General features: G+C 51.5%; 1 long non-coding RNA gene across 1 annotated transcript; it reads left to right on the forward strand.

Annotated features, from left to right (window-relative positions):
* The first annotated feature begins 747 nt into the window (after positions 1–747).
* On the forward strand, positions 748–8721 carry LOC142028039 (uncharacterized). Its single transcript, XR_012649362.1, has 3 exons — positions 748–964; positions 1777–1918; positions 8150–8721. It is a non-coding gene; the product is annotated as an uncharacterized LOC142028039 (long non-coding RNA).
* Positions 8722–17788: the final 9067 nt, after the last annotated feature.

Raw genomic sequence — 17788 nt, forward strand, 5'->3', positions numbered from 1 at the left:
TCAGGGGAGGGGCTGGAGCTGGGGGCAGCCGCACGGGCCGAGCGGGGCCGGGGGAAGGCGCCGGGGGAGCTCCGGCGACTCGGGGAGGCGCCCGCTGGCCGCGCCTGGGGGGTGCCCGCCTCCGTCCCCTCTTCCCTTCTATCGGCTCTCGGGGAACTGCCTGGCGCTGCCCTGGCCCGGCTCGCCTCCGGCAGACCGGGAGCCTGCCGCGGCGGCCGCTTCGCAGCTTCCCGTCCCGCCAGCGCCCGGCGGCCAGCGGGCAGGAGGCACCCCCCCGCCCCCGCCCCTGCCCCTGCCCCCGCCGGAGGGGATCGCTCGCCTCACCCGCGGTCCCGGCGCTCGCCCGCTGCCGCCCAGACCCGCGCCCTGCGCGCCACCACGCTGCACCCGGACACCGCGCATGCGCCGGAGGGGCCGGAGCCGACGAGCGAACGCCGGGCTGCCCCACGCGCAGGACGGCGCATGCGCCCGGGTCGCGCGTCCGCACGGCTGGTCGGGGAGCGGGTGCAGCGGGAAGCCCGCGGAAAACCACACGAAACCGGCAACGCTCCTGCGTCTGACCTGGTCGGACTCCGGGGGCCGCGGCGGCAGCAAGGACTACGCCGCGCCCGAGAGCCACGCTGCCGCCCGGCCGCCGAGTCCGCGAAAACTACAGCTCCCGGCATGCCCCGGGAGGCAGCCCGCCCTGCTGCCTGACCCCGAGGGGAAGCCGCTTCCGTTTCCGCCCACCCCCACGCCGGCGCAGCCGCAGTTCCCGCCGAGCCCCCAGCGCCGCTCCGGGCAGCTCCGGCGCGCTTTCGCCGCCCGGCTCCGGCACGGCGCGGCGCGGCACCCCCCCGCCCGGCTCCGGCTCCGGGCAGCGGCCGCCGCCGCCGCTCCGTGCGTCCCACACAGACCCCGCCGTCCTCCTCGGGGCTTTCCCCGGAACCCGCCGGCCGGCTGCGCAGCCCCGCCACGGGGCCCGGTGAGCACCCCCCCCGCGCGCGCACGTGGTCCCAGCCGCCCTGCGCCCCCCCCCCCCCCCGCGCGCACTTGCTCCCAGCTGCCCTGTGAGCGCACTCCCCCCCCCGCGCGCACGTGGTCCCAGCCGCCCTGCGCCCCGCCCCCCGCGCGCACTTGCTCCCAGCCCCCCTGTGAGCCCCCCCCCCCCGCGCGCACTTGCTCCCAGCCCCCCTGTGAGCCCCCCCCCCCGCGCGCACTTGCTCCCAGCCCCCCTGTGAGCCCCCCCCCCCCGCGTGCACTTGCTCCCAGCCCCCCTGTGAGCCCCCCCCCCGCGCGCACTTGCTCCCAGCCGCCCTGTGAGCCCACCCCCCCCCCCGCGCGCACGTGGTCCCAGCCCCCTGTGAGCCCCCAGGGCTCCCCCCCGGCCTCTGCACCGGCGGCCCCCACCTCCCCCGGGCCACCCCCGCCTCCGACGTTCGCCGTCCGAGGGGCGCCCGGCCCCGCTCACCTTCTCCCGAGGGGCAGCCGCAGCCCGGCCACTGCTCCGCTCCGCTCCTGCCTCGGCTCCCACCGGCCCCGCCCCGGCCCCTCCCCCGGCAGCCCCCCCTTTCCAGGGAGGGGACGGCCCCAGCAGCCTCACTGCCCGCACCTGCGGCTCCTCCAGCCCCGGCCCGCAGCTGGGGGACCGAAACCCGGAACAAAACTTCTCAACACCCATGGGAAGTTAAGCAGCAGGCACTTCCTCGATTGAATGAAAGGTGGCAAGAGTCATCTCATTTGGAAGGGGTGTTAACTGGGGTCAAAATACAGATTTGAATACCCATCTTATTTTAGTTCTAAGACTTGGCGATTGCCAGGTATCATCTTTTCCATTTACCCGGGTCCACCAGCGAGGCCACAAGGGAGATTTCTTCCAGAGAGAGGAGAGAGTTATTAAGGCTGAAGTCCACGATTTGCCTTTCTCCTTCATGAAAAGGTGAGTGGATCATATATCATCACTAGTCACCCAAACAGTTAACCCTGAACTTTTCACCTGTCCTTTAATACAGTCAACTCCAAGCTAAATGTTTTCCGTTATTAAGAGGCGACCAAAGATCATGTAAAATATTATTATACTTTCTACAAACACATCCCCATCTGAGAGCTTTAGCTACTAGAGAAAGTCGTTGGAGTTTGGGGTCAGAGGAGCTGCAAGTATAAACCTTCATTCAGCTCTGTTTAGGATGTGTGATTTTTCTCTGGTTGTCTAAACCAGTCTAAATTTCCATAGACGGTCCCGACTCTGGGTGGCTCTAACAAGGATCCTGGAACTCCAGGAAATTCTAAACATCGTTTTATATTTTAAATATGATCCCAAGTTCCTTCCTGCACTTGTCGCTACGGTTTTGGCAACTGACAGCCCCAAGGGCTGCCTGTACAAGTTTCTCCCGAAGGGCGAGTAAATTAATTCTTTTGTCCATGAGGTGGATGGTTTGGTAATGTTATAATTCACAACGCTCTAATTCCTTCTTTCAAATTTAAAAAAAATAATTGCCTTTTAAATCCATCCCATTTAATTTGCTAAAATGATTCTCATTGTTCTGCATCTTTTCTCAAGTTTTGGTTAAATTCAATGTCAGTATTCTCCACGGAACTAGATTTTCATCGGACTTTGGAATCGGAAGGCAGGCTGTTACTGAGGTTCAATTTTGTGTCTTTACAAAACTTTGAATCAGTTACAAAACTAGATTTTTGGTTTTTTAAACCAAATTACAAAAACGGTTAATATCAAGATTAACACAGCTCAAACAATAATTGTTTCATTTTGTTTATCTCATGTTTGGAACCCCTCAAAAAAAAATACATACACCCTCTAAACACACAAAAAGATTATTGCCCTCGACAATATTCCTAATAGCAACCCCAATAGTATAAACTTTACACAGCTGTTTTCCCAAATAGATAATGTGAAACTTACTTATAGATTTTCAGTTTTAAAGGGCCAGTTTCTTTAGACTTCCAATTTCTTGTTGGTGCTTTCTTTATTCTTGAATAATGAAGCCAAGGTTCTTCTCCCAGACCTCTACCGCTATAAGGGTTGTTAAAATGACTCGATACGGTCCTTTCCACTTCTCAGTGATTTTACATACATTCAATCTCCTGGTCGGAAGGGATGCGCTGCTACGTCCAATTCTAAGGGTCCAGCTGTGGAGACATACTGACAAAGTTCTTGAAAAGAATTGCTTAAAGAAATCATAACACCTTTTAAAAACCTATCTCCAAAGGCACTCAAGATACTCAGAACATAGGACTCTTGATATGGTCTTTCATAAAACATTTCATAATGACTTAAATTTTCTTTCTCTTCTGGCTATACTCTGATTCTTAATAGAGCCATGGGTAATGCTTTAACCCACGTGAGGAGTGAGGTTTCCTGACAAATTTTACTCGACTGTTGCTTAAGGGTATAGTTCATTCTCTCTCTCTCTCTCTCTCCCCCCCGCCCTCTCTTCCCCCCCCCCCCCCCGCTTGCGGTCTGTATGGGGTGTGATAGTCTCAATCTATAGATAATACTTTGCTCAGCTTGTCTCATAATCTTTGCTATAAAATGAGGGCCATTGTCAGATGACATTCTTACAGGCACCCCACATTTTGGTATTATCTCTTTGAGCAAGACTTTGACTACTTCCCTTGCTTTCTCGGTGCGACAAGGGAAAGCCTCGGGCCACCCAGTAAAGATATCAACTAAAACTAGGATAGATCCTTCTTTTCAAGGCAATTCTATAAAGTCAATTTGCTAATATTCTCCTAAAAAATTTCCTTATTTCATAATCCCAAAGATGATCTTATTACTGATTCGGGGACATTTTTATATATAAATTTCACATCCGCTTCTAATTGTTTAAACAATCTTTGTCGTATTTCACTTTCTGTTCCCCGATATACTTTGTGATGTTCAGCTCGGGCAATTTCTCTTATTATTGTGGGTGGGACTATTATTTGACCTGTCGGTGTTACAGCCTATCCTGTTTCATTTTGTTAGCCTGCAATCTAATAATTAATTCTTCATCTTTTTCGTTATAATTTGGAGTTTCTTTAGGCAATTTTATACTTTTCTCTGGAACTAGTGCTAGGATGCCTTTTTCCGCAGCCTCTTTAGCAGCTTTATCGGCCAGTCGGTTACCTGCGTTCGGACCGGTCTTACCTAACTGATGTGCTTTACAGTGCATTATCGTGACTGCTGTTGGTTTTTGAATGGTTTCTAACAATTTCAGTATTTGTTCTGCGTGCTGAATGGTGGTTCCTTGCGCGGGCAACGGTCCTCTTTCTCTCCGTATCGCTCCATGCGCACGTACTACTCCAAAAGCATACTTTGAGTCTGTCCAAAAGTGTTGACTCGCTTTCCTTGACTTAGTTCCAGAGCTCGAATGAGAGCTATCAATTCAGCCTTTTGGGCAGATATCGTCGAAGGCAAAGTTGGCAACACAATTACCTCCTCAGTAGTTATTGTCTATCTTGATAAACGTTTTCCTTCACAGATGGAACCGCTTCCGTCGGCATACAGTTCCCAATCTGTTTCTTCTAGCGGCACATCTCAGAGATCCAGTCAGCTGGAGTAAACTCTTTCGATTGTCTGCAAGCAGTCACGTTCCAGTTCTCCTCCTTTAACTTGATCGGTTGTTGAAAACGCAACAGGGTTAACGGTGGTAGTAGCGTTTAGGTAAACATCATCTTGTTCCAGCCACACCACTTGGTATTTCAGCATCCTGCTAGGGGATACCCAATGCCCCCCTCTCTGTTTTAGCACAACAGTTATCATATGGGAAACGTACAGTAATCCTTTGTCCTCTAATCCTTTGTCCTCAGGTGAACTTACGAGCTTCCTGGATCAGTAGCACAGTTGCAGCGACGGCTCTCGGACGACCAGAGCATCCCAGACTCACATTACCTAATCGCTTCGAGAAGTAGGCCACAGCTCGCCCACTTGGCCCTACGTATTGGGCCAGGATACCCAGAGCTATACCTCTTCTTTCACGAGCAAAAAGTTCAAGTGTCTTCTTTGTGAGATCTGGCAGGCCTAGGGCTGGCACCCCTCTTACAGCCTGTTTCAGTTCTTGGAAAGTAGCTTTCTCGGCATCGGTCCAATCCATCGTTTGAGGTTTTGAGCTGCTCCTATAAAGGTCGGGCCAGCAAGCCACAATTTATAATCTACAGGTGACACCACTCGACCATTCCCGGCAACGCTCGTCATTAATTTTTTTCGTCTTAGGTTCGGGGAGACGACAGATTGCCTCTTTTCTCTCAGTTCCCAATTGTCTCTGTCCTTTTAGGATTTTAAAACTCATTTAAATAAGTTTCTTCTTTCTGGGTTATTTGGGTTTTTTTCTTTTGACGCTCGATATCCACCGATTCCCCAAAAGTTCAAAAAGTTAATAGTTAGCTTTGTGCATTGTTCTTCCGTCTCAGCTACAATTAACAGATCATCCATATATTTCAGCAAGATTTCTTGATTATTTTCTTTCTTCCAAATCTCTAATTCTCGTGCCAATTGATTTCCAAAAATGGTAAGACTATTCTTAAAGCCTTGAGGCAAGACTGTCCGCGTATATTGTGTTTTTCTCCCAGTCTCAGGATTTTCCCATTCCAAAGCAAAAACCTCTTGACTACTGGGATCCAAGGGAATACGGAAAAAGGCATCTTTTCGGTCTAACACTGTGAACCATTCTTGTTTCTCCGTTAGGGTTGCTAACAAAGTATAAGGATTTGCTACTACCGGATGAATATCTTGTACTATTTGATTTATTGCTCTGAGGAGGTCTTGAACTAATCTACCATCTTTTTCATTAGCCTTTTAACAGGCAAGATCGGGGTGTTATATCTGGATTCGCATTCTATTAACAATTTGTATCTTAAAAATGTTTGTATTACCATTGCTAACCCTTTCCGACTTTCCGGTCTTAGGGGGTATTGTTTCATTCTTACCGGATTCCATCCTGGCTTTAAATCAACTCTCACAGGTTCTGCTTTTTGGATTTACCAGGAACTTCCCAGTCCAGACGATTGGAATTACAGCATTAGACTTTGACTGGTATAATCTTCTGCTTTCGGTAACCATCCTGTTAACAACAAAGCCACTGCTTCGATACGTTTAGTTTCTGGAATTGAAGTTTTAATCTCTCCATTTTTTAATTTAACTTCTGCCTCTAAGTTCTCAAATAGATCTCTCCTTAACAGGGTTTTAGGAGAATCTGGCACATACAAAAACTGCTGAGTGACCCATTGCTTTCCTAATTTCATTGTTAAAGATTTAAAGAAGGGTCTAGTTTCTCGTTCACTTGTTGCACCGACACCACCAATTTCTTCAAAACTTAACTCTCCCTCTAAGGTATTTAAAACTGAAAAGGTGACTCTAGTGTCAATTCAAATTCCATTTTCTGTTCTCCCGGTTTAGCTGTAACCAGAGGTTCTGCTGGGAGACTCCCCTCCGGTCCCCGTCAGATACGTTCACTTAAAAAGAACAAATCTACCTATGGCACTTTATTCCATTTACTCTCTCTCTCCTACAAAACAACAGTAATTGCAATATAGTATTGTAACTCAAAGTTCTGTTTGTTTACCATTTTTCCTGCAATTCACCCCAATGTGCCAATAAACGTCCCAACGGTGATGGTTTTGGTAACTTTTCATCAGCGGTTCCATTTCCTGCACTCTTATTCTTAAACAATTTTGCTGATGCCTTTATACTTCTATACATTCAAATACCAAATACCAAACAAATGCAAATGACAGTTGTCCCAAATAATACACAAAGTCCAACCCAGCAATAGCTTTCGCTTATGACTTACGGGCAGACGCCTAGGCTTCCACTGCAGACGGGTACCCTCCAAGCCCCAACCCTGCGAAGCTTTCGCCGCGCCTCACGGGCAGGCTTTCCAAACAAATTCCAAAGCAGCGGCGCCTTACCTTTTTTTCCAGGGAACGCTGCGAGGAGCTTTGCGAGTCGAGGGTGACGGTTCTCCCCGAGAATACCTCGGTGCCGGCCGGAGTTCGATCGACACTCGATCTCGTCCAGTCTCACTCGCAAGGTCCCATCTGGGTCGCCAAAACCGTTCCCGAAATCCGGAATAAAACTCCTTAACACCAACCTGAAGTTAAGCAGCGGGCACTTTGTTTATCGCAGCGCTGGGGACACGGGGGATCGCTCCTCCAAAGGCGTGTCCCGCTTAGTATCAAAATCCATCAGTTTTTACAGACTTTTCCTGTCAGGTCATTGTTACCTAAGCTCCTTCCGTAAAAATGCATACTATGCTCGTTCTTAAATTTAACCTTTATAATGATCGGTCCTTTGATTATATAACCTTATCAATATTCTTATTTAAAAACAATCATTGGTCAGTTACACTTAGCTCTGCTGACTGGCATCTTCGATCCTCAAATGGAGATGGGAAGGGTAAGGGGGTTTCCAAGCAGCAAACTGGCGTCCCCGACGGTTTCCTTAGTTTCCTGAAACAGAAGGTAGGAGAACCAGTAACTTCCTGGTGAGGTTTCTAGGGTTAGCTCTTTCAAACTTTAACAATATTAAGGTTCCTAGAGTCACGCGTAACACAGCTCCTCCTAAAGTTTCTATGGCTACGTTTCAAACTTAACGATCCTATACGTTATGCTTCACAATTTTACTTCTTAATCAAACCTAACTCTTCTATGTGATTAAATTTTGATTTCTTTACCGGAATATTTGCAACAGCTGGAGCCCAGCAGGAACAGGGGGGACACGGCCCGACCCCCCCAGCGCCTCACCTCCTCCTCCCCTGGGCTCCCTCACGGCCCCTCCACTCGTGCAAAGGGAGCGCAAACGCAGCCCGGAGGGCAAAGGGGACGGGCGGACAGCGTTTATTCAGTCAGTCGCGTGCCTATCGAGTCCTGCCAGCGAGTCTGCTCTGGGGCTCGGGGCGCCCCCCGGCGCTCCCTCTGCCCCTCGGACACCTCTGATAGCCTATTTCCATACATTCTGTATGGCACGTCTAAATATTGGGATGGTTTTAATATTTTGTACCAGCTGTGGAAACTGGTTTGCTGCTAGGTGACTGCAAAAGTGAGATTTGGTAAATAATTATTAGAAATCTTACACTAACACTACGATTGAAACAATAGACAAAAGTATAGCCAAGCAATCGACTAGCAGAGGTAGGTACTCCTAAGTTTTGCAGTTCTTTGCTCTTATGACTAGATGTTCCTGTACGCTGGATGAGAACAATGCTGAAACTGACCACGTGTGATTGAACCTGCGTTAAGCTTCAAGATCAAAGAACAAGGACAAGACTAAAGACTTCGAGGACAGCCAGCAAGAACTTCAGATGGGTCGGTGGTTGCAAAAGCAGCCCTTCGTCTCAAATGGATCCTTCATTGCACGTGATCGGACGTAGGCAGTACTATGATAATCGGTTGCCGTCGTTTTTATGTATATGTATACTAATCTGATTAACATGCAATTAGTTATTCTGTATAACCTGTTTGTGCTAAAGCTGTGGCATGCACGCTAGGTGGAACTATCCCCCGTGCAGCCAGCGCTGCAATGAAGAATGCCTGCTTTCTAAAACTCCAAAGCGAGTCTTAGGGAGTTTCTTCGACCGGCTTTTCAGTATCAGGGGTACAAGGGAGGAAAGGAAAAAAAAAAAAAAAAAAAAAAAAGGCAGCGGTGTGGGAAAGAGAGGGGACCAGGGGAAGGGGCAGGGAGGGACCAGAACGCGGAAGAGGGGAGACAGGGCCCCGAGGGCCCGGGGCTCACCACAGCTCTTGGCACTGCCAGGAGAATTTGCCCGTTGAGACGCTTCTTTCTGCTCCTCTCCCGCTCCCCTCCTCTTCTGTAACTCCGGCGGCGCGGCCGTCCTCCCCCTAGGAGAACACGCGTCTCATAGGTCTTGCGAGACGAGGCCTCCTAGGCACGGAGCCTCGCTCGCTCGCACACTACGTGGCCGTACCGCACCGTCGGTGCCGCATCCGGACCCTGCGGTGCACCTCGGCGGTCTGACCTGCTGCGGACTACGAAGAGGGATCCTTCCACACGCGGAGAGGCAGGCTCTCTCTTGCCTGCAGCGGGAGGCAGCTGCCGGCCGGCCAGCCTTCCATTTCTTCTTCTCTACCTTTCTCTGGCCTCTCCAGCTTCAGCCGCAGCAGCTCCTGCCCGCAGCCGGTAAGCGCCCCGCCTGTCCCTTTGTGCTCCCGCGCCGCGAGGAGAGGGAGGCCGGGCAGAGACAGCCCGTGCGAGCTTTCCTTGCCGGCGGCGTTTCCTTACCGGGAGGAAGCAACGAGCGCGGCGGCACCTCCCGCCGGGGCCGCATTACCGTTACCGTCGGACGGCACGTGCAGGACCGCGGCAGCCCCGCGCACTCGCAGCCTCCGAGCTGCAGTACCGAACATTGGTCGCGGGGTGGCAGCGGCGAGCGCTTGGCACAACGCGCCAGCGCGCATGGGCGGCACCCCAGCTGCAGTACCGACGTCTGTTCAACAGGTGGCGGAAGAGAGCGCTGGCGAAACGCGCCGCCACCGCGCGTGCGCGGCTCCGCGCTGCTGTACCGCGTTTCGGTTGCTAGGCAACAGCAGGAGGGCGGCAAAAGGCGCCACCGCGCATGCGCGGCTCCCGACCGCCAGGGCCGCGTTTTGGTTGCCAGGCAACAGCAGGAGCGCCGTCAACCGCGCCGCCGCGCATGCGCGGTTGCCGAGGCGCCATGTCGCGTTTTGGTTGCCAGGCAACAGCGGCGAGCGCCGTAAAAACCGCAGCGCGCATGCGCCCTTGCCGAGCTGCCGTAACGCGTTTCGGTTGCTAGGCAACAGGAGCAGGCCGTAAACCGCGCCGCCGCGCATGCGCGATAGCCGAGGCGTCGTGTCGCGCCTCGGTTGCCAGGCAACAGGGGCCAGCGCCGTAAACGTCGAACCACGCATGCGCGCTTGCCGAGCAGCCGTAAAGCGCCTCCGCTGCCCGGCAACAGCTGCACCCCCCCACCCCCCCCCCACAGACGCACTCCACCGCGCATGCGCCCCTCCCCAACGCCACTTCCCACCTTCGGTCACCGGGCAGCAGCAGCCGCATCCCCGTAACGATCCTCTTCGGAGCATCAGCTGCACGAGGGACGACTGACAGCTCAGACCAGTAGAGACCAGACACAGGCGGCAACTACTTACTGGGGGCACAGGGATCACGTTGCCCTGCCCTTTCCCCACTCGCAGCCCGGGCAGTCATCTTCATCGTCTCCGTTCCAAAGAGCACCCGAGTGGCTGGAGCGTTTACAGCAGTCAAGTGCAAAGAACAGACCATTCGGGTGGTCGCTTCTGCCCCTGCCCTCCCCACCCCGTTATCTACAGAGGAGAAGCAGCACAGGGAACCTGCAAATGGGGGGGGGGGAAGGGGGGGGGGTGTCCCCTGGAGCAAGCCCCAAGGACTGCTGTATCCCCTCTGAATGTGGCATCAGGGTTGCGGGAGCGACAGCAGCCAGCCAACAGATGCTGGCGAGAGATTTAAAAAAAAAAAATAACGCCTGGTTCCGGTGACAGCCTGAAGGCAGGCCACAAGAGACCCAAAGCTGCTCTGTGCCAGAGGGGCAGCTCTGTCCAGCAGGAAACGCCGCGTCCCAGCGCACCAGATGCCAGCGGCCCACCTGCAAGCCAGCGATACCCTGGCGACCCTGGGGCTCGGTTGGGGTGGGCGCACCTTTCCTCACCTCTGAGCCATCAGAACTCTGCTCTCCCAATCCTACACGCACGCAAGGCTTCTTGTGCGGGGCTCGTCTCTTATCGAAGAGACGCTGCACGGTGTTACTTACCGCCCCGCCCTCCGGCGTGCAAAGGAATCAGCCGTGAAGCAGGGATAGCAAAGAGGCCTGTCGGGATATTAGTAGTCCTCAGCAGACGACCGTAGAGCCCTCGAGGTTCCATCTTTGCTCCCTACAGGAGCGTGGCTCCGCACTCCTTGCCGCTCCCGCCGGCAAGCGACACAATTGCCCTTTGCTGCCTGCAACAGGCAGTACCTGCACGGCCCCAGTAATGCCGCTTACAGAGCGAGAGGCGCTCGCTATAAAGCGGCAATGAAGAACAAGGACGGCCCGTCAAGATGGCAGGACGAACATAGAGAGCCTCCAGCATTAGCCAGGCAGGGCTTGCAACTCACCTCGTGTCGTGGTTTAACGCCAGCCAGCAAGAAAGCCCCACGCGACCGCTCGCTCGCTCCCCCGCCCCCAGTGGGACGGGGAGACAATCGGAAGGGCGAAAGTGAGAAAACTCGTGGCTTGAAACGAAAACAGTCTAATCATTTAAAAGAAACAACAACAACAACAACAACAACAACTTGTAAGGAAAAGAAGAAAAAAAAATGACAGAGAATGGGGTGCAGGCAGCATGCCAGGGGTCTGGAGCCTGACGGATGATGGGGAGCGGGGGGTGGAATGTGGAGGAGGGAAAGGAAGCGGGGGGGACGACGGGGGGGACGGGACAGGAGATAGAAGAGCAGGGGATGCGGGGGGAAACAACTCGCGTGGGTTAAAAACTCGAATGGGTGAAGGGGGCGGGCTGGAGCAGCAGGGGGCATATATGGGGGAGAAACACACGCCGGGGAGAGGGTAGGTGAGGGTACAGAGGTGCATGGGGGGACACGGGGGGGAGATGACCTACCCCAGGGAGCCCACCCAGGATGATCCACAGCAGGTAACTCACCTGGGATAACCCGCAACAGAGCATCCACACCAGATCATCCACACTGGGAGGACCCCCAGCAACGCCCCTCAAACTGCTTGTGCTTCACCCCCAGTCTTCCCCAAACTGGGGAGTTTTTTGCTTTTTCAAAATACTCAGTTTGGGGTGTGTTTCAGTGCTTTTCCACAACATAAAAAGGGGTGATCTTTCAGTTGTGGGTTTGTGCATGAAAATGGGGTGGGTTTTTTGCTTTGCAGCTGCACCAATCCAGGCGGATTTGGCTTTCCCAGGAGTCCCAAAGTCGTTTGTTTTTTCCCCGTTGCAGACCCAGAATCAGGGGGTTTGGGGTTGTCCTGGTTTCAGCTGGAATAAAGTTCATTTTCTGCCGAGTAGCTGGTACAGGGCCATTTTGGATTTAGGGTGAGAATAACGTTGACAACACCCCGATGCTGTAGTTGTTGCTAAGCAGTGTTTATACTAAGGTCAGGGACCTTCCATCTCCTCATACCGCCCTGCCAGCAGAGGCTGGGGGCGCACAAGAAGAGTCGCTGAGCTAAAGCAGGATTCCAGGTAAACAGGTCAGCTCGAAATACACCACCTCCTTTAAAAGTTAAGAGCGATTTGAACACTTAAAATCAGCATTTAGGCTAATCGATACCATTTTGAACACCTTCTTAGCATACAAGTAAACACTCTTGCCGGTGTTGGAAAACGTCTCCTCCCTTCCTTACAGCACCGCTGCAGGGAGATAACCCTGGGAGGCTGCGGGACGAGGTCGTACGCAATCAGAATCTACGCTTACGGATCCACCACAACAGCTACAGCCCTTGCGCTGCTGCTGCTGCTGCTGCTTGCATCTTGCTCGTTTGGTGAATAAAGCTGAAAGTGAAGTGGAAAACTCCAAAGAGCAAAAGGAAAAATAAAGAATAAATCTCAATCATTCACTTTACACTAAAAAGGCGTGCCCATGTTTATATACGTCCAATAAAAATACTTATACTGTAAAAGTATTTCGTTTTCCTTTCCCATTACCTTAACTTGCACAGCTCTGAATACATACCATTAAATTATCTCTCTCCAAAGTACACAGTTATAATGGGACTAGGGGTTTTTGTGCGTGTTACAGAACGCGGAGGGACACCTGGCCAGCTGAGCTGCCCAAGAGAGGTGCTACTGAACTGCCAGGGAAACGCACCATTGAAAGCCAGACAGAAAGAAAGTACTTCAGAGCACTCCGTCAAAACATCAGGAAAAAAAACCCATAACATTCAGTTGCCTCTCTTTTTAAACGTTGAGAAAAATACCTAACTGCTTACATACACCTAACAAATCAAATACTACAGCTATTTGGCAGTTAGTTTAAACAATGCAAGTCAATTTGTAAAATCCCCAGGGCTGCAATACCTCAGACTACCAAAAAGGACTGGCGGGTTTCCTAATGCTTTTGGCAGTACTGAAGCAGGCAGAGCAACACGTTTTCATGTTATCTCGACTGTTACAACTGAGAAACCAAAGACCAGTGATGCCACCAACTTTAGGAAGATGGGCTGTGCTTGGGTCTTTGGAAGGAAATTGACTTTTTTTTTTTTTTTCTTTTTTTAAAAGAGAGTGAAAAGTCTCGTTACTGATGACTTCTACTGTCAAGTCGATCACCTCTGAAGATCCACTCTGATGGGAAGTTCCTAAAACAAAATCTCTTTGAGAGAGAAAGACTTCCATTTTGGAAAATCTCTTTCCAACTGAAGTCAAAATTACACACTGTAGGTTCAAGGAAAAAATACATTACTGAAGCAGTAACTCATCAAAAACACCTCAGGACTCACTGTCACTAGTTACAAGGCTGCTAATGCTTCCTGGGAAAGCCTGGAAAACACACAGATGCGACGCCCGTTTTGTCCTGTTTTGTCCACGTCTCTTCTTTGACCTTGATTGCTTTTAGTACAGATGCTAATTATCTCCGTAACGTTTTTGAGTACTACTAGAAGATATTTAAAAAAAAATCATTGACTGTAAAAGCATAAAGCTTTTATCATGAAAACAAAGGCTGTTTCTTCTGAACAGCTGAACTCTTACGAACAGTTCCTTCCCTCTTTTAGGACAAAATTATTTTCACAGTATCATTTACTAGCAAGCACACAGCAACAGAAGATTATGCTTTCAGGAAGAGAAAATAAACTGCGGGAAGTAAACTTTGTATAGGTGTAACATGCTCCGGAACAGAACTTATTTTTAGTATTTCTGTTAAAATATTTCATGTAAAAAAAAGTAGAAGGAGAGTTGGCACACTCTCAACGTTAAAGTCCGTACCGCAAGTACCTTTGGAAAAATGCAGACACACATCGTAGGCGTACCTTGTACTTGCAGGCCACTACGGAATCTTTCCATCCGTCTCGTACCGTCACGGCAGAAGAAAGGGCAACCACGGCGAAACGGTGCCAGCTGACATCCAGCTGAGAGAAGAAAAAAAAACATTAGCACAAAGCTGGGTAGGAACCCAAAGCTGCCCTTTTTTTTTGTGAAGGTTTGTGAAGACAGTACGACTGAGCGGAGGAAAAAGTATTTTTGCGTCATCTACGGTACAGTTGTTGACACAGGCCACTAGAGCTTTTGCATTTTTCAGACAACCGCGCCCTTTTTTTTTTCCTTTCTTTTTTTGACTCATCGGCAACTTTACTTTCACTAGAACTCACTTTCCTAGATACACGCAGGTGACAGACATAGAGACCTACCTACATTTTCTCAAGCCTTAGTATAGCCGAGGCTTCATCACCCTATACGTCCCAAGTTGAGTATTTTTGCTAAAGAGCACAGCAACGCATCTGTCCTTGTGAACTGCCTCGTTGCAAAAAAGGAATCATTTTTTCCAGGCCGTTGCTCCAAACGGGCAAGATCTTTTAAAACCGCAGTTGTGCCACCAAACCCGCTCAGGGTCCCTCCTAGCTTTTGACCGCCCTGAGATTTAACAGGCACACGCTCCATTCCATCTTCCAACAGCAAAAATACGCTAACGCTCTCGGACCCAGAGCGCAACCCTACGGATGTCCACGCACACAGCCTGCCGTTTTGATGAGGAGCCACCCAGCATCCCTGCGAGCACAGCTGCACGCGCCAGATCGGTTTCCCCTACGCCGCGAGTTACCGGTTTCGGTGAACGTAGTTTCTGACGCTTTAAACTGAAAACCGTATCGCGACACTTCGCCACAGCAGAAACGACCCATCGCCAGAACGCTACAAAAACGCAGTAACACCAATTGCAAACCCGCAGCAGCAACAGCTCCAGAAATATTTAGACCAGGAACAAGGGAGAAAAACAAACCAGCTTCATCTCACGCACAGGGGAGCGGCAGGCAGAGAAAAGGGTCGGCATTCTGAGCCCTTACAGAAAACGGGCATTCTCCTTCCGTTCCTCAGCCCGTCCGTGAAGGTCTAAATACCGCAACACTACTACGGCAACGTCGAGAGTAGGGAACAGCAGCCCTGCCACCGGACTTGCCGCTGACCCATGCTATTTACGTAGCAGGACGCGTAAGCAGAGGGACGCGTTTTGCCACACGCAGCCCTGAACTTCCTGAAAATTTACGTTTACCAAAAAAGCCATTTGGAACATATTGCCAAACAACATTCGGCAAGAAAGCTTTGATGCGTTTGACACACGCAAGTTTTTGGTCACTTGCTATTTGCTTCCTGTTGCTGCTGCTGTTCTTCCTTCAGAAATTCTACTCGTCGCCCAGTTATTCACTACTGGTTCAAGCATTTGCCTTCCTGGTATTACCAGCACATTCACAGAGGCAAGTAACTTAATTGCTCTTCTACAGTTATCCAAACGACAATTACAGCCATGAAAGAGAAGGAGAGGTCAGGCAGCAGAAGAGCTCTGCAGGCTGGCACCAGTCAATATTGCACTCTCTAAAACCAAACAACAACAAAACAAAACCGTGACCCTGTATCCTTCTTTTTTTTTTTTTTTTCCTTCTTCTTTCAGAGCTCATCCCTGCCTCAGCATTTTGTCTTGTCAGAGCACGAAGCGCAGGTGATCCGTACCCTGACGACTTCTGCGTGTGATGAATGCCTGTTCAGAAATAGTCCAGATCTGCAAGACTGGTGTCATTTCTATGGTTTTAATCATCATAACTCACATTTTATTTACTCACGCATTTGTGAGGAAACTAATTAACTTTTAGACACTGCCTCTCCTTTTTTTGGGGGGGTGGGGGGGGGTGGAAATGTGTTAGAGACTGAAAAACATTACAATTCAGAGCTCCCAACCACGAGGGAGCGGTGGAGAAATCAATGAAAGCAAAGACCAACAGCAGCAACGTCAACTGGAAGTTGGCTTTCATTCCGATCACGTACTTAAGCGACTCTCCTTGCAAGTCTATGCCTCGGTCCTAGGAATGACTAGTCCCTTTTTGGAAGGACAAACTTTTTCACTTAAAAGTCCTAGACTGAAGACTCCGCTGAACGGAATGGGGATTGTCCCACGGGACAACATGCCGTCAACACTCTTAATGGGGAAGGAAAAAAAAAAAACCCAAATAAAAATCAAGTTTAAGTACCAGTTCCCATCACGTTTCACTCATTACATTTCTACTGGCATCTAGGTGCTCAAAAATGAACTACAGGGACACCACATATTCCTAAAAATTCAGTTATACATAAAAAAGTAAAAGGCTATTTCCAACTTGCCCATAAAAATCAGTATGAACAGAGAGAAGAGAAACACTCGACCCTGAAGAAGCTAACAGGCAGCTCTGAATTTACCAGACAGGAAATTTCATTCTTTCCCCTGAAACAAAAACACATCAAGGGACCAGTTCAGGAACAGGGCGCGATCTGTTAACAGCAATTTTTCCATCGTCTTTTCTGCACTAGCAGCAAATTTGCCTTCCCTGTGGGTTTAACGTGGAGCACCTGTAGTGCCCTCGAACTCGCAAGTGTTTCTCTCCGCCCCCCCAGCCCGATACGTGCGATTACCTGAGCAGCAAGCGGAATTAACCACGCAGGATTTTCTTCGTGCGACGCGGAAGGTGACACTGGGAGAAGAGGAGACAAAGAAATGAACCTGCTTGTCACACCCAGCCAACGGTGAAAAGGCAGGGGAGGATTCTGCCGGAAGGGCTCTGCACCCCAGGAGCTCCCGCCGGCCGGTTTCTCTCCCCTTTGCCCGGTACCGAGGGGATGACGACACCTCGCGCGCGTCCCCTCGCGGGGGGGGCTGCCCCAGGTGAGCCGGGGGACCCCCACCTCGCTTCTGCCCGCGGGAACGGACCGGGAGAGACACTCCACGCAGAGAGAGGAGCGTGGCGTGGATTGCATGCCCGAGGGAAGAGGCCGGGCTCCCCGCTGGCAGAAGGACAACTCGCCTCCCTGCTGCTCGGAGCTGCTTGCTGCGGACAGCCCTGCCTGCGCCCGGCCGCTCTTCGGCCGTGCTGGGAGCGCGGTCCGGCCGACAGACGCCCCAGCGAAAAGACGCTCCAGCTAATCGCGCCTCCTGCTCGTTACAGCTGCAGGTACTTTTGCCTCTGGCTAATGCACGCTCCAGACAGCGGACACCCCGCCTCGTTCCAGCTCCCGCTTGCTACAGTTCTGGCTCCTTGAAGCCCCAGCTCCGCACTGAAGCTCCGGCTGATTTCAGCTGCTTCTCCTTACAAGCTCCAGCTATGTGCAACGGTCTGGGCTTTCCATAAGGTTATCTATCAACTGCTGTCAAAACTGGAGCGTTAGGATTAAACATCAGAGTTACACGCCAAGTAAATATCCATTAGTTTGGGCGATTAATTACTTGACGACTATTCTGAGCGGCGCAGAAAGAAGAGCTGGACTCAAAGAGGGCACGTGGGGTCTGAAAAGCACCTTTCCCCCCCGCAGACCATCACAGATGTTGAGTTCGGCCTGCTGCGTGCCGGCCTCCCGAACTTCGGCGTCCGACGCAACCAGACCCCCATCTCCGGGGAGGGACCACGCACCCTGCCTGCCCCCCGCTTCCCCCCGCAGCCCCCAACACCCTCCCACCCGCCTGCAAAACCAGCCAAGCCGGCTCCCGCTTTTGGCCCCCACACCAGCTGACTCGGGGCCCATTTGGGAGCCAAAAAACCCGGCCGCTGAGCCTGTTCTCAAGGCCCAAACACGCAGGGCCGGACCTCTGTTTCTGGGCCCAAAGCTGCGCAGCTCGGTCTGTTTCCGA

The sequence above is a fragment of the Buteo buteo genome, unplaced genomic scaffold, assembly GCF_964188355.1.
Source record: "Buteo buteo unplaced genomic scaffold, bButBut1.hap1.1 HAP1_SCAFFOLD_113, whole genome shotgun sequence".
Taxonomy (NCBI): domain Eukaryota; kingdom Metazoa; phylum Chordata; class Aves; order Accipitriformes; family Accipitridae; genus Buteo; species Buteo buteo.